The sequence below is a fragment of the Mixophyes fleayi genome, chromosome 1 (assembly GCF_038048845.1).
Source record: "Mixophyes fleayi isolate aMixFle1 chromosome 1, aMixFle1.hap1, whole genome shotgun sequence".
In the NCBI taxonomy this organism is placed as follows: Eukaryota; Metazoa; Chordata; class Amphibia; order Anura; family Limnodynastidae; genus Mixophyes; species Mixophyes fleayi.
In genome coordinates, this window is record NC_134402.1 from 454,030,539 (window position 1) to 454,044,749 (window position 14,211).

The window sequence follows — 14,211 nt, forward strand, 5'->3', positions numbered from 1 at the left end:
CAGGAGACTGAAATAAGAGGATTCTTAAGTTAAGATCCTTAATAAATCAGGCCCTAGAATCTGATTGGTTACTATAGGCAACATCTCCACTTTTTCAAAACCGCAGTTTAGTAAATATACCCCTTAACTAAACATTTGATGCCGGGTCTCAGTGCTATGTTACTTATTGTTGGTAAAGCATGAGCCTTAAGATTTGTTTCTGATACATTAAAATCACTTTATAAAAACTACCATAAATATTATATATATATATATATATATATATATATATATATATATATATATATATATATATATATATATTCAATAGGACTGTGTTTGAAAGGAAAATATTGTAACTTTTTATGCATGTATTATGGTATATAAAGATAAATAGATAAATACAATATAATTTAAAGTTTTGGATGAAAAAAATAAGGATTTTTTTTTTTAATTAACTTCCAACATTTTGCTGCACCCCAAAACCTGCCCCAGTTTGTCTCATTATAAGCTCACCTCTACATGTAACATGTGGTGCATATTATATGTAGTTGTAATGTCATTAGGGTGTCTGATTTTTACTGATAACTATGTATTTTATTTTTAACTATTTACCTATTTTTACCTATTTTTATTATTAGCAGGCTAAGATTTGGCTTATTCCCGTACTGATTGTCACATGTCAGACCGATGTTACCAACGCAGTGAACTCGTCTCCGTGCTCTGGGCTCCTAATACTGAACAAATCTTGTATGAAAGACACTCCATGTGCTCTGTTGGTTTCCATAGTAAAATGGTCCCTTTATGTCTGAGTGCCGCTGACGCACGCCTGATTCAGGCTTTTAAGTGAAGTGTCCTTTAGCCTGACCTCCTGTGCCCGGTTCTCATGTGGAAAGTGGCAGCTTCCTCCAACGACCATCATTACATCTCCACGGAAGTCTTATTATTTTCCAGTACAGCTCTTAACCCCGTCAGCGGCAAAGAGGCCAGAAGCGTAACGCAGAGCGATGTACCCGAGTCGTACTGGGGTTAGAGAGTAGTCTTTACAGAATGTCAGTGGGCAATGTGGCATCCAGCCATTCCCTGCGCTACAGTTGTGGCGCAGTAGGCGGTAATAATCTAATACCATAGGGCATATTCAATGGTCCATGTTACTTGCAAAAGTAACACGGCGTTAAAACTATTACAGTTATTACGGTAATTCTAAGCCTCCCTGAGCTGCGAGCTGAAAGCCGGTGTTAAAGGTACCGTGATAATAATGGTAATTACGCAAACTATTACGGTAGTTCACCAGATACGTCTGGTGAAGAATGCGGGTCTAGATGCGCTCTGCTCTGACAGACACAATACGTTCAATACATATGCGGAATATAAGTCACAAAAGAAAACACAGAATTTTTTTTTCCAAAAAGCTGGTAATAATAAAGTCATTAATGATAGAACCTTAAAAAAAAAAGAAAAAGGTTTTTTATTTCCATAAAAGACATTTATCATGATGTCATTAATGTCTACTGTACATAAAATGCACTTTTACAGTTGATCCTGATTGCAAACACATGTTGTAGCTGCATACACAGCCGTCACCACTAGTAATCAGCACTTACACCCGACCTGTAGCTGGTGCAAGTGATAAGACTGACAATCACGTACCTGAGAGATGCCAGAAGCTTGTACATGACTCTGCTGTGAGTGCTCCAGCTTGGCACGCCCTTACTGTACACTGACTACGTGCATACGCCCAGTACCCTCCCTGCCCATTCGTAGGCTGTCATAAGTGTCCTTTGTGTTTGAAGATGAGTCGGAAGCTGCTGCGTTCTGTGGACATGTGCACACTAATTATGCGCATTATACGCAACGTGTCGCCATTTACGCTCATTAATGTCTCAGGTCCTCTATTATTAAGATGTTTGGAATTACTGGGATATACGGATCCAGGCGCTGTTGCTTTTACTGTACACGAAGAACTCAAAACTCAATAGGACAAGAAACTAATCAAGTAACTGCAGCAAGTTATAATCTATCTTGACCTTCCAATAATCTACAGCTGTCATCACTCGGTTCTGCCGGAACACATACTCTGACATTATTTCTAGAGATGCTCACTGACCCCAGTGAAGTGGTTTTGCTTTTGGTTTTGGATCTGGATTAGCTCTGTGTTTTTGGTTTTGGCAAAACCACCCTTGTGTGTTTTGGTTTTGGTTTTGTAAAATATGCTAAATTCACATAATTTTGCTCTTTTTTTGTTCCTACATTATTATTAACCTCAATAACACTAATTTCAAGTCATTTGCAGTCAATTTTGACCACCTCACAGGTCACAATATTATTTTCATACACTATCTGACAAAGACTGCAGCGACCTGGCTGGATGGTAAGCGACAGAGCAATGACACAAACACACGTCAGTTCCTAGCACATCTAGGACACATTGATACACAGCAGTGAGGTTGGAGTTTAAAAAAGAATCCAAAACTTGCGAGATCCGACTATGTCAAGATGACGTTTTGCCTTGTTTTCGATTCCGAGGGTGCGTGACAGTACCTAGCTGGCTCGGTGAGCCGACTCGGATCCTCTAAGTTCGGGTGTGTTCGGTTACCGAGGAACCGAGCCTGAGCACCTCTAATTATTTCATGTGTCCCAGTTTTTCTGATATAATCCCCCTTTTATTCCCACCCAACGTCTTTAGCACAGTCTGTACCCATATTACAAATTCTGGATACATCCAAATTAACATGAGAAGGTCCCTGAATGTTTCATCTTATTTGGGACGTAAAAGGAAGTACTGGGTGGATTATCGGTGCCATGTCTGTAACATCCACATGTGGAGCGAGGAGCTGACGCTCTGATAGTGTTATCAGGATGATGTGATCCCACCGACAGGCTCCGGCCCCTTCCTCACACCCGGCTCTCCCCCGTGGTCATTACCATAACACTGTCATCGCTGCTCTGTGAAGTGGAAACAGAATCCTATTGACAGAGACAGACAGACGGGATGTAAAAGAAAGAGATTAAAGAGATGAAAACAATCATCATGCAAGTGGTAAGGGGCTTTGTATAGAGAACATCAATGTGGTCTGCAGGCCCCCTCACATATAACCTTCTGCATGTGATAGATACAATCTGCATCCATATGTGTGTCATAGTTTGCTGTAAATATTCAAACCTGATTTAACAATAGTTGTCATATTAAGAAATTGGCTGATGTGAAGCCATTGAAAGCCCCACGTGTCCCCTTCCAGCAATAAATGCAGACACCATGCTTTGATTTTCCGCCATCTGCAAATTAGGAGCTTATAGTTATGATACAGTGCACACAGGATCAGAGCTAGTGCTGGGTGCACCCTGCACATTCCTTGGAAATGCGCCTTCTTAGCTGGTGGGAAGTGAGGGCGGCCTCCTGTCCTCAGAATGGGAGAATGACGCTTGTCTGTGACATCATAGCCCGGTGCCACAGTCCCACTCTATCATAGATATGGCAGAGCAGCAGCCTCACGTGACATCATAGCCCGGGGCCGCACTCCCAACCCATCACAGACATGGCAGAGCAGCAGCCTCACAGTGACATCATAGCCCAGCGCCATAGTTCCAGCCTATCATAGACATGGCAGAGCAGCAGCCTCACCGGACATCATAGCCCAGCGCCGTAGTCCCAGCCTATCATAGACATGGCAGAGCAGCAGCCTCACAGGACATCATAGCCCGGCGCCACACTCCCAGCCCATCACAGACATGGCAGAGCAGCAGCCTCACAGTGACATCATAGCCCAGCGCCATAGTTCCAGCCTATCATAGACATGGCAGAGCTGCAGCCTCACCGGACATCATAGCCCAGCGCCGTAGTCCCAGCCTATCATAGACATGGCAGAGCAGCAGCCTCACAGGACATCATAGCCCAGCGCCACACTCCCAGCCCATCACAGACATGGCAGAGCAGCAGCCTCACAGTGACATCATAGCCCAGCGCCATAGTTCCAGCCTATCATAGACATGGCAGAGCAGCAGCCTCACAGTGACATCATAGCCCGGCGCCACAGTCCCAGCCTATCACAGACATGGCGGAGCAGCAGCCTCATAGGTAGGAAGCTTCTCCTACTTGTCAGTGGACAGCGCTCTGTGTGGGGGAAATAAAAACCTGAGTGATATTATGTCATTCCAGGGCCTCATTCATCAAGAAATACAAAACAAACATAATGTGCATATTTTTTAAACCGTAAGTATCATCATCATCATCATTTATTTATATAGAACCACTAATTCCGCAGCGCTGTACAGAGAACTCCCTCACATCAGTCCCTGCCCCGTTGGAGCTTACAGTCTAAATTTTCTAACGTACACACACATACAGAGAGACTAGGGTCACTTTGATAGCAGCCAATTAACCTACTAGTTTGTTTTTGGAGTGTGGGCGGAAACAGGAGCACCCGGAGGTAACCCACGCAAACACGGGTAGAACAGACAAACTCCACACAGATAAAGCCATGGTCGGGAATTGAACACATGACCCCAGTGCTGTGAGGCAGAAGTGCTAACCATTGATCCACTGTGTGCCTGTCCATGTTCAGGAGAGGATCTGAAGAAACGTCTGTTAATGAATACGGGTCTATCTGAGCTCTGGTCTAACAGACAACACACGCAGGATACGTCCAATATATATGTGGAATATCAAGTCCCAAAGAACGCACAGCAAAAAAATTCAGTTAATGTCACCTGCTCATAATATAGTCATTAATGACAAAATAAGGTATTTTCTCCAGAGAATAATTTATCAGGATGTTATTAATGTCTACTGTACATAAAATAAATTTTTACAGTTGCTCCTGATTACAAACACATGTTCTAGCTGCATACACAGCCATCATCACTATCACTCGTCACTAAGACTAGACCTGTAGCTGGTGCAAGTGATACGACAGAGAAACACGTACCTTAGAGATACCCAGATCTTGAATCAGACGCTGCTGCGTGCGCTCCAGCTTGGCACGCCCTTACTGTACATCGACTACCTACATACGTCCAGTCCCCTCCCGAGTCCACCCATGAAAGTGGGGGGCTGTAACAAGGGTACTGTACACTTAAAGGTTAATTGAATGCTGCTGCTTATGGTCCTGGGCCTGCACAGAGCGATTTAAGCAAAATACAACGCGTATCGGGATTTGTGTTCTCTAATGATTCCAGCCCTCACTGTTGTAGGTGTCCCTTGCCCATTTGGCGCCCACGGTACGCCTACTGGTAGTGCTGGCCATGTTTGTATATTGCAATCAGACATGTTTCTGGTGGGACAGACAGACGCAGACATTTTACGTCACTCACTGAGGGGCACCAAGAAGCACTGGGGTATCCAAGATACATTTTTAAATGACTGTGGTGTAAACTTGCAGCCAACGAACTTGTCAATTTGTTGGAACTAAGCAAATGAGAACTTTTCTTTCTGTCTACGGTCCGACTTACAGAAACATCTGTATGTCCACTCTGTCTCTTAATATCCTCAAATGTTAACAGCAGAACGTGTGGACATTTACACACTTACAAGGGATTCAGCAGAAAGACAGAGGGCTAGATTTACGAAACTGCGGGTTTGAAAAAGGGAAGATGTTGCCTATAGCAACCAATCAGATTCTAGCTCTCATTTACTTAGTACAATCTACAAAATGACAGCTAGAATCTTATTGGTTGCTATAGGTAACATCTCCCCTTTTTCAAACCCTCAGTTTAGTAAATATACCCCCAGGGATTCATTCTCCAATAATGCATTAAAAGTACAGTAAAGATGGATTATGACAGATGTAGTTTGTGTAAATTGTTCATCATTTGCCAAGACGTCTGTGTGACTATATCAGCAATTTAGAGGACAATGGGTCTCTCAGATTGGAAATAATGGATTTATAATCCCGGTTTAAACCACCACTGTAATAAATACAGTAAATGTCACTAAAATGTAGATAATTTTAGTTTGCTCAGTTAGTCATAACACAGATCAGGAAACCAGAACACATGTCCGAGCATGCAGACCCCCAGACGACACACAGATAATGCAATAAGCCAGGTGCATTAATAGCAATAAAAAAACAAACTATCCCCACTCACTAGTTATGATCAACCACAGGTCATTCGGAGATGCCCACCACAGCTTTAAGTCTTGGGAAATACTAATGTTCTGCATGTAGATATTGTGATATTATAGACTTATACTAGTGATATCACTTTTACCCAGGCCTGATTTAGACTTTTATTATGCTACCAACAAAAATTGTTTAGGAATTATTATTATTATTATTATTATTATTATCTTTAATTTATAAGGCGCCACAAAGGGTCCGCAGCGCCGTGCATGACATATACAGAAAACAGTGACCCATGACACAACATGATACATAAAGAACAAAATATGAAGAACAAAAATATATAAATATATATATATACACAGGTAACATGGTAATAGCTTAAGAAAACAGGGCTAGGGAAGCAGGCCAAGAGGTACAGGGGGTGATGGAATAGTAGAAGGAGTACACAAGGAAAAAGGGCCCTGCTCCTGAGAGCTTACATCCTAAAGGGAAGGGGGAGACACAAATAGGGTGCTACTAACTGGGGGAGAGAGCCGGGACAAGGGAGTTAGCAGCAGGACTGATCTGCTGACAATCTGCTGCATTTTGGACATACACAGTTAATTGTAGACACTCCAGTTATTTGGTGTATATTATACAGCTCTGTAATGCACATCCTTTGATATTAATTTGAAATACTTGTTCTTTAACTACATGGGTTTAACCCTGACCAATGACTTCAAACTAGAAAACAGTTGTGTGTCACAATACTAGACTGGATATGACAGAAGAATTTTAGTATGACAGGAAAAGTTGAACAATAATTTAGAAGATAAGAATTTGTGATAGTGTAAAAAAATAAATAAATTTATTTTTAGCAATCCACTGGACCCCGTGCCATAGTCATGCCTGTGGGCAGATACCGCTAGGCGAGGATTTGACCATACTTAAAGCAAACAGGAGGCAACGGAATGAAGTGACTGACGTGTGAGTAAAGTGTTGTTAATGTCATAATTATAGTGTAAGTGATCAGAGTTTATAATGAGGCACTTGTCTAAGACCGCAAACCTTGGGCAATAGAAAATTATAAAGAATAAACACTTTTCTTGATATAAGTAGATCTAATAGTGCTTAACAATTACAATATTTGTCTTTTATAATGCACGTGACTCCATTAGAAATGTTTGTGGTAGACAGTCCCTAACCATGATGTTTAGCGCTATGGAATATGTTGGCGCTATATAAATAAATGATGATGATGTGCTTTGTGAGTGATGTAAAGCGTGTGTCACACGTGTGAGTCTGTGGCCAGGGAAGTCTGGGACAGAACCAAGTCGGGTGTTTGAATGAGGTTTATTCACCTACATATTGCAGCAACTAATTTACAAAATGTGTTCTGTAGATGTATTAAGTTGTTAATAAAGTTTTGCTTGTTTGTTCTTCGATGGCATAGAAGTCAGGAAACTAGAAACTGATAGTTGATGAGCTGTGTGTTGCTGCAGTGTAAGAAGGAGTCTGCAAGATTCGCTCTATAACAAAAACCTTTTCTTTAACTTCAACATGGACAATGTCTTGAATTACCTGCTGCTAACAGGTTATGTGTCCATGACAACAGTGAAAGTCAGACAATTGCTGTTGATAGCAACTCAATGAAGTTCTCAGTGGGCAATCTGACAACGCAGGATTACCAGTCATGGAAGTTTAAAGTGAAGATGCTGCTAAAAAGGGAAGGTGCAATGGAAATATACACTTTGTCGATCCACTCCCTGATGATTGGATCGGCAAAGATCAAACAGTCCACCTCCCTTAGTGTAGATCGGCGGTTCCCAAACTGTGCGCCGCGGCTCCCAGGGGTGCCGCGGGCCAGCCATAAAAAAAAAAAAAGAACACAGAAACTTACCAATCCGTCAGGTGCCGGGACCCAGCAGCCTCCTCTCTCCTGCAGCTGTCACTGAATATCGACGTCAGTAACAAGCTGCGGGAGAGAGGAGGCTGCTGGGTCCCGGTGCCCGATGGATTGGTAAGTTTCTGTGTTCTTTTTTTTTTTTTTATGGCTGGCGCCTGGCGCGGGGCAGAGGATGGGGACAGAGAGCAGAGGATGGGGACAGAGAGCAGAGGATGGTGACAGAGAGCAGAGGAGGGGAACAGAGAGCAGAGGATGGGGACAGAGAGCAGAGGAGAGGGACAGAGAGCAGAGGATGGGGACAGAGAGCAGAGGAGGGGGACAGAGAGCAGAGGAGGGGGACAGAGAGCAGAGGAGGGGGACAGAGAGCAGAGGATGGTGACAGAGAGCAGAGGAGGGGGACAGAGAGCAGAGGAGGGGGACAGAGAGCAGAGGATGGTGACAGAGAGCAGAGGAGGGGGGCAGAGAGCAGAGGAGGGGGACAGAGAGCAGAGGATGGTGACAGAGAGCAGAGGAGGGGGACAGAGAGCAGAGGAGGGGGACAGAGAGCAGAGGAGGGGGACAGAGAGCAGAGGATGGTGACAGAGAGCAGAGGAGGGGGACAGAGAGCAGAGGAGGGGGACAGAGAGCAGAGGAGGGGGACAGAGAGCAGAGGATGGTGACAGAGAGCAGAGGAGGGGGACAGAGAGCAGAGGAGGGGGACAGAGAGCAGAGGATGGTGACAGCGGGGCAGAGGAGGGGGACAGAGAGCAGAGGATGGGGACAGCGGGGCAGAGGAGGGGGACAGAGAGCAGAGGATGGGGACAGCGGGGCAGAGGATGGTGACAGCGGGGCAGAGGATGGGGGCAGAGGATGGGGACAGCGGGGCAGAGGATGGGGGCAGAGGAGGGGGACAGAGAGCAGAGGATGGTGACAGCGGGGCAGAGGAGGGGGACAGAGAGCAGAGGATGGGGACAGAGGAGGGGACAGAGAGCAGAGGATGGTGACAGAGGAGGGGACAGAGAGCAGAGGATGGTGACAGCGGGGCAGAGGATGGGGACAGAGGAGGGGGACAGAGAGCAGAGGATGGGGACAGAGGAGGGGACAGAGAGCAGAGGATGGTGACAGCGGGGCAGAGGAGGGGGACAGAGAGCAGAGGATGGTGACAGCGGGGCAGAGGATGGGGGCAGAGGAGGGGGACAGAGAGCAGAGGATGGTGACAGCGGGGCAGAGGATGGGGACAGAGAGCAGAGAATGGGGACACAGCGTGAGAGGGGCAGTGGAGGGGGACACAGCGTGAGAGGGCAGTGGAGGGGGACACAGCGTGAGAGGGCAGTGGAGGGGGACACAGCGTGAGAGAGGGCAGAGGAGAGGGACACAGCGTGAGAGAGGGCAGTGGAGGGGGACACAGCGTGAGAGGGCAGTGGAGGGGGACACAGCGTGAGAGAGGGCAGTGGAGGGGGACACAGCGTTAGAGGGGCAGTGGAGGGGGACACAGCGTGAGAGGGCAGTGGAGGGGGACACAGCGTGAGAGAGGGCAGTGGAGGGGGACACAGCGTGAGAGAGGACAGAGGAGGGGGACACAGCGTGAGAGAGGGCAGTGGAGGGGGACACAGCGTGAGAGGGCAGTGGAGGGGGACACAGCGTGAGAGAGGGCAGAGGAGAGGGACACAGCGTGAGAGAGGGCAGTGGAGGGGGACACAGCGTGAGAGGGCAGTGGAGGGGGACACAGCGTGAGAGAGGGCAGTGGAGGGGGACACAGCGTTAGAGGGGCAGTGGAGGGGGACACAGCGTGAGAGGGCAGTGGAGGGGGACACAGCGTGAGAAAGGGCAGAGGAGAGGGACACAGCGTGAGAGGGGCAGTGGAGGGGGACACAGCGTGAGAGGGCAGTGGAGGGGGACACAGCGTGAGAAAGGGCAGTGGAGGGGGACACAGCGTGAGAGAGGGCAGTGGAGGGGGACACGGCGTGAGAGAGGGCAGTGGAGGGGGACACGGCGTGAGAGGGCAGTGGAGGGGGACACAGCGTGAGAGGGCAGTGGAGTGGGACACAGCATGAGAGAGGGCAGTGGAGGGGGACACAGCGTGAGAGAGGGCAGATGAGGGGACAGCGTGTGAGAGGGCAGAGGAGGGGACAACGTGTGAGAGGGCAGAGGAGGGGACAGCGTGACAGAGCAGAGAAGGGGGGACAGCGTGGCAGAGAGGGCAGTGTGAGAGAGGGCAGTGTGTCTGGATGCAGAGGGGGCAGTGTGTCTGGATGCAGAGGGGGCAGAGTGCCTGTGGGCAGAGTGTCTGGATGCAGAGGGGGCATTTTTGCATACAACTAAATAAGTATTTCTGTCTTGACCTAAATACTTATTACAATTTTTTGACCCAACTACTTCTAAAACAGGACTGCTCAATAATTATTTTGGAGGGATGCCTTCAAAAAATTTGGAGACTCTAAGGGTGCCGCGAATTGCAAAAGTTTGGGAACCACTGGTGTAGATGATGATCAAATTCTGTATATATATAAACTGCAAAATAAATGTAATAGGGGGTACAGAGAATGCATAAAAAAGCAAATCTCAACAATACATTGTATTTAATCAAGGATATCATACTAAGCAGATTAAAGGCCAGCATATAGAAGACTACATAAGGAATACCTGACAATTGCAATGACAGAGCACCTATATGGATTTGGAGAAGAAATAAGAGACCCAGGTAGTCGCATTGCTACTTGTGGTCTTCCAGATAGCTATGAACTACATGTGACTGCTCTTGATGCTCAGTTGTGGAATGAATCAGGAACAAGCCGAGGTCAGTGCAGGGAGAGCGGAGAAGACTTAAACAAGTCAAAAGTCAATACACAGGTAATCAAGCAGAGATGGTTCTGCACACAGGTAACAGCAGTAGAAGTAGGAAGAAGAGATCACAGCTCCATCAGAAGCATAGACAAACAAGCAAAGTAACATTAATATCTAATTAGAATGGATTACTCATAACTCTAAATGAGGTTACTTTACTCTCATCCAATACTGAAAGGTGTTTAGACGAGGATAAATTTACCACCAAGAGATAAACCTAAATCAGGCATGGGAAAAAGGGAAAATAAGCTCATACAATCCCAGATCGCTAAATATAATATACAAAAAAAGAAGCAATGGTAGTGCCAGTAGTAATGATACAAAGTAATCTATGGGGGCCATTTTCAAAAGGCAAAAAGAGTTATGCAGAATTAAGCTGTTCACCTTGAAGTGTAGAAGAAGCGCACAGGTGTGTCTGGTTTTATGAACAGTGCAGAATTGAAATTTCATTTTGCGGAGCAAGATTATTGTACTTAGATAACGGGTTGGAGATGATGGAAGTTCAAGTGTTTTCTGTCACACGCCAGGCAATTCGGCTGCACACCCTATCCCCGGCGCTCTTACCTGGTCCTGCCGACCGCTATTTCCGTCCCGGCCGCTGCCATACTCATTTCGGGTCTGCAGATCTATTCATTTCCTCTGCTCCCTTCCGCTCTATTCTCAATGCGGCTGCTAGACTCATCTTCCTCTTTCGCCGCTCCTCCTCCGAGACCCTCTCTGCCTTGCCCTACAATGGCATCCCCTACAGAATTCTTTTCAAACTCCTGACCACCACATACAAGGCACTTTCTCAGTCTACTGCCCCCTATATCTCCAACCTCCTCTCCATTCACACTCCTGCCCGCTCTCCCTGCGGTCGGCCAATGGAAGTCACCTCTCCTTCACTCTGATTACCTCTTCCCGCTCCAGAATCCAAGACTTCTCCCGTGCAGCCTCCCTTCACTGGAATGACCTCCCTCGCTCCATCCGTCTCTCTCCCACTCTAAGCACCTTCAAACGGGCACTAAAAACCCACCTGTTCCTCAAAGCCTACCAACCTTCCACCTAACCCGTTCTCCCCTCCCTCCTCCCGCCCCCTTTTCTCTCCCTTATACGTCAACTGGCTCTGTTCGTACCTGAGTTTTGTACACCCTCCCTTAGGATATAAGTTCATTTGAGCAGGGCCCTCTTCCCTCTTGTGTCCTTACCTGCTCTTATGCTCCGTCTTTTCTGCATTAGCCTGCCTGGAGTTTCTGAAGTGTTGGTATTTTTGTTTACTGTTCAGTAATGTTTTACCCTGTATTGTCTATTGTTTGTGCATTGCATGCCGCTGCGGAACTCTTGTGGCGCCTAACAAATAAAGGATAATAATGATAATAATAATAATAATAATAATATTGGCTAATGTATTTTGGCTCCAAAATTCAAAAGGCACCTCCTCCTGATGTTTGGTGCCTGTTCTTTTAGTTACCTCTCAGGTTCTAGACGTGGCTCCATTTTCTCCTACTGTGTTTTCTTCCTTCTGGTGGATTGTATTCTATTTCAACCTGTTGTCCGCAGAGCTGACACTCAACAAATTATTTCACCGCCATTCCTGCAGAGCTGACACTCTACAGAGAATTTACCAGTGGTAACCTGCTGACTGCAGAGCTGACACTCTACAGAGAATTTACCAGTGGTAACCTGCTGACTGCAGAGCTGACACTCCACAGTGTACTTTCCGCCATTCCAGTCTTATCCTGTTGTCCACAGAGCTGACACTCTGCAGAGCATTTCACCGCCATTCCAGTGGTAACCTGCAGATCGCAGAGCTCACACTTCACAGTGTACTCCCCACCATTCCAGTTAACCTGTTGTCTGCAGAACTGACGCTCTACAGAGTATCTCACCGCCATTCCTCCAGTGGTAACCTGCTGACCTCTACTTCTCCTCTCCTCGTGTTGTCCGCCATTGATGACCATCTCTGAACATTCCCCTAAAGGTTTCCCTGGTACTCTTAGTAGGTGCCGCGACCTACAGGACAGATGCAGCCTTGTGGCGGTCCCTGGGGAAAACCGTCTCCCCGTTAGACTCCGCGCCTTACTTGAGTAGTGATAATCTAGGCAAACCAAAGGATCCATTAGTAAACCGTGACACATTCCTTGCCGAGCATTGCTATGCCCCCTTTGCAAAACTAAATTCTTCACCATTGGTGGAGATGGGATGTTGCCATTCACTTCCCAGGCACAGTGCATTGTATAACAAAACAAAAAGGACAGTGTACTCAAATCCACAGCCATCCCCATTGTTAGACAGCCTACGTTAGATTCAGCTAAAATAAAGGGACTGTGACAATGGTGGACCACTTGCTATAATGAAAACCAGCCCCAGGGTTAGCGCAGGACTAGTACCTCCAAGGATGTGGGTACCAGAGAACCTAGCAACATGTTGACTCCTGGAGTAGGAACTTTGCAAATCCAATGGTCCATAACAAAAACACACATGGACACAAAAAAAACATACAATTGTCAAATAAAGTTTATTTGAATAAATGACTCAAACCTCTGTTCACCACTTTATCAAATAAAAAAACAAAATCTTCTTTTCTTCTTTATTGCTCCATCGGTATGAAGTGATAATGATGAAGAGGAAATATTTATGCAACTGGATACAACTGCCATTCAGGAGGTGTTGAAAAGCTGCACCCCCCCCCCCCCACCAACTGCATCTGAGAATCACAACACTTTCAATCCCAGCACCGCAAAATAAATGATTGTGAAACGAAGTGTAATTTACCATAGGCTCCAGGTCACAAGTGAAATAATTGGTACCACTTGTGGATCAGTGCCATGGCTGGTAGTTATCCATACCTTTAGCCTTACAAAATAAGAAGCAATGCTAGTGCCAGTGGTAATGAAGAAAAGACAAGTAGTGTTGATGAATTGCAGGTATCCATAAAGTTACCAATTCAATAAATAAAAGCCATACATTATTTAAAGAGCCATTCACCACAGCAAGAGGAAAATCATCCATACATTAACAAAAGTCAAGTGTGTAGTATGTGCACAAAGGGTCAGTCTAGAAGATTGCCATAGAACAAAATTCGCTAAATCGATCCTGATTTGTCAGGATTTGCTTGCTTTTCTCAAAGGAATCTATAACTTCAGCAGGATACACAAATACAACATAGAACGTCATTCTGCGGAATTGTGAAATACACGCTCAAAGATTCTATTTCCAGGACCGTCGCTCCTATAGAAAAACAGCCTGTTCCACAGTGACATCCAATTCGTGTGTAACCCGCTCTGGCCTTCACTCGCTGTGTTGTGTTGTATGCTGCTCACACAGAGTTCGCAGAAGACCGTTAGGAAGTGGGAGGAGCAATACGGAGGTGGGTTCCTGCGAATCTTGCCAGCAGAATTTAGAAGACATTAGCACATTTTGATCCAAAATTCATCTGCATCATGGAAATCACAGTTTCCAGGGGTAGATATAACCCTACTG

General features: G+C 46.0%; 1 long non-coding RNA gene across 1 annotated transcript in view; it reads left to right on the top strand.

The window, feature by feature from the left end:
• Positions 1–4,000: 4,000 nt before the first annotated feature.
• Positions 4,001–14,211, top strand: part of LOC142110081 (uncharacterized) — a 36,043-nt gene continuing 25,832 nt past the window's right edge. Inside the window, exons 1-2 of the long non-coding RNA XR_012680481.1 lie at positions 4,001–4,054; positions 6,899–7,007. This is a non-coding gene — a long non-coding RNA (uncharacterized LOC142110081). The remainder of the gene's footprint in view (positions 4,055–6,898; positions 7,008–14,211) is intronic.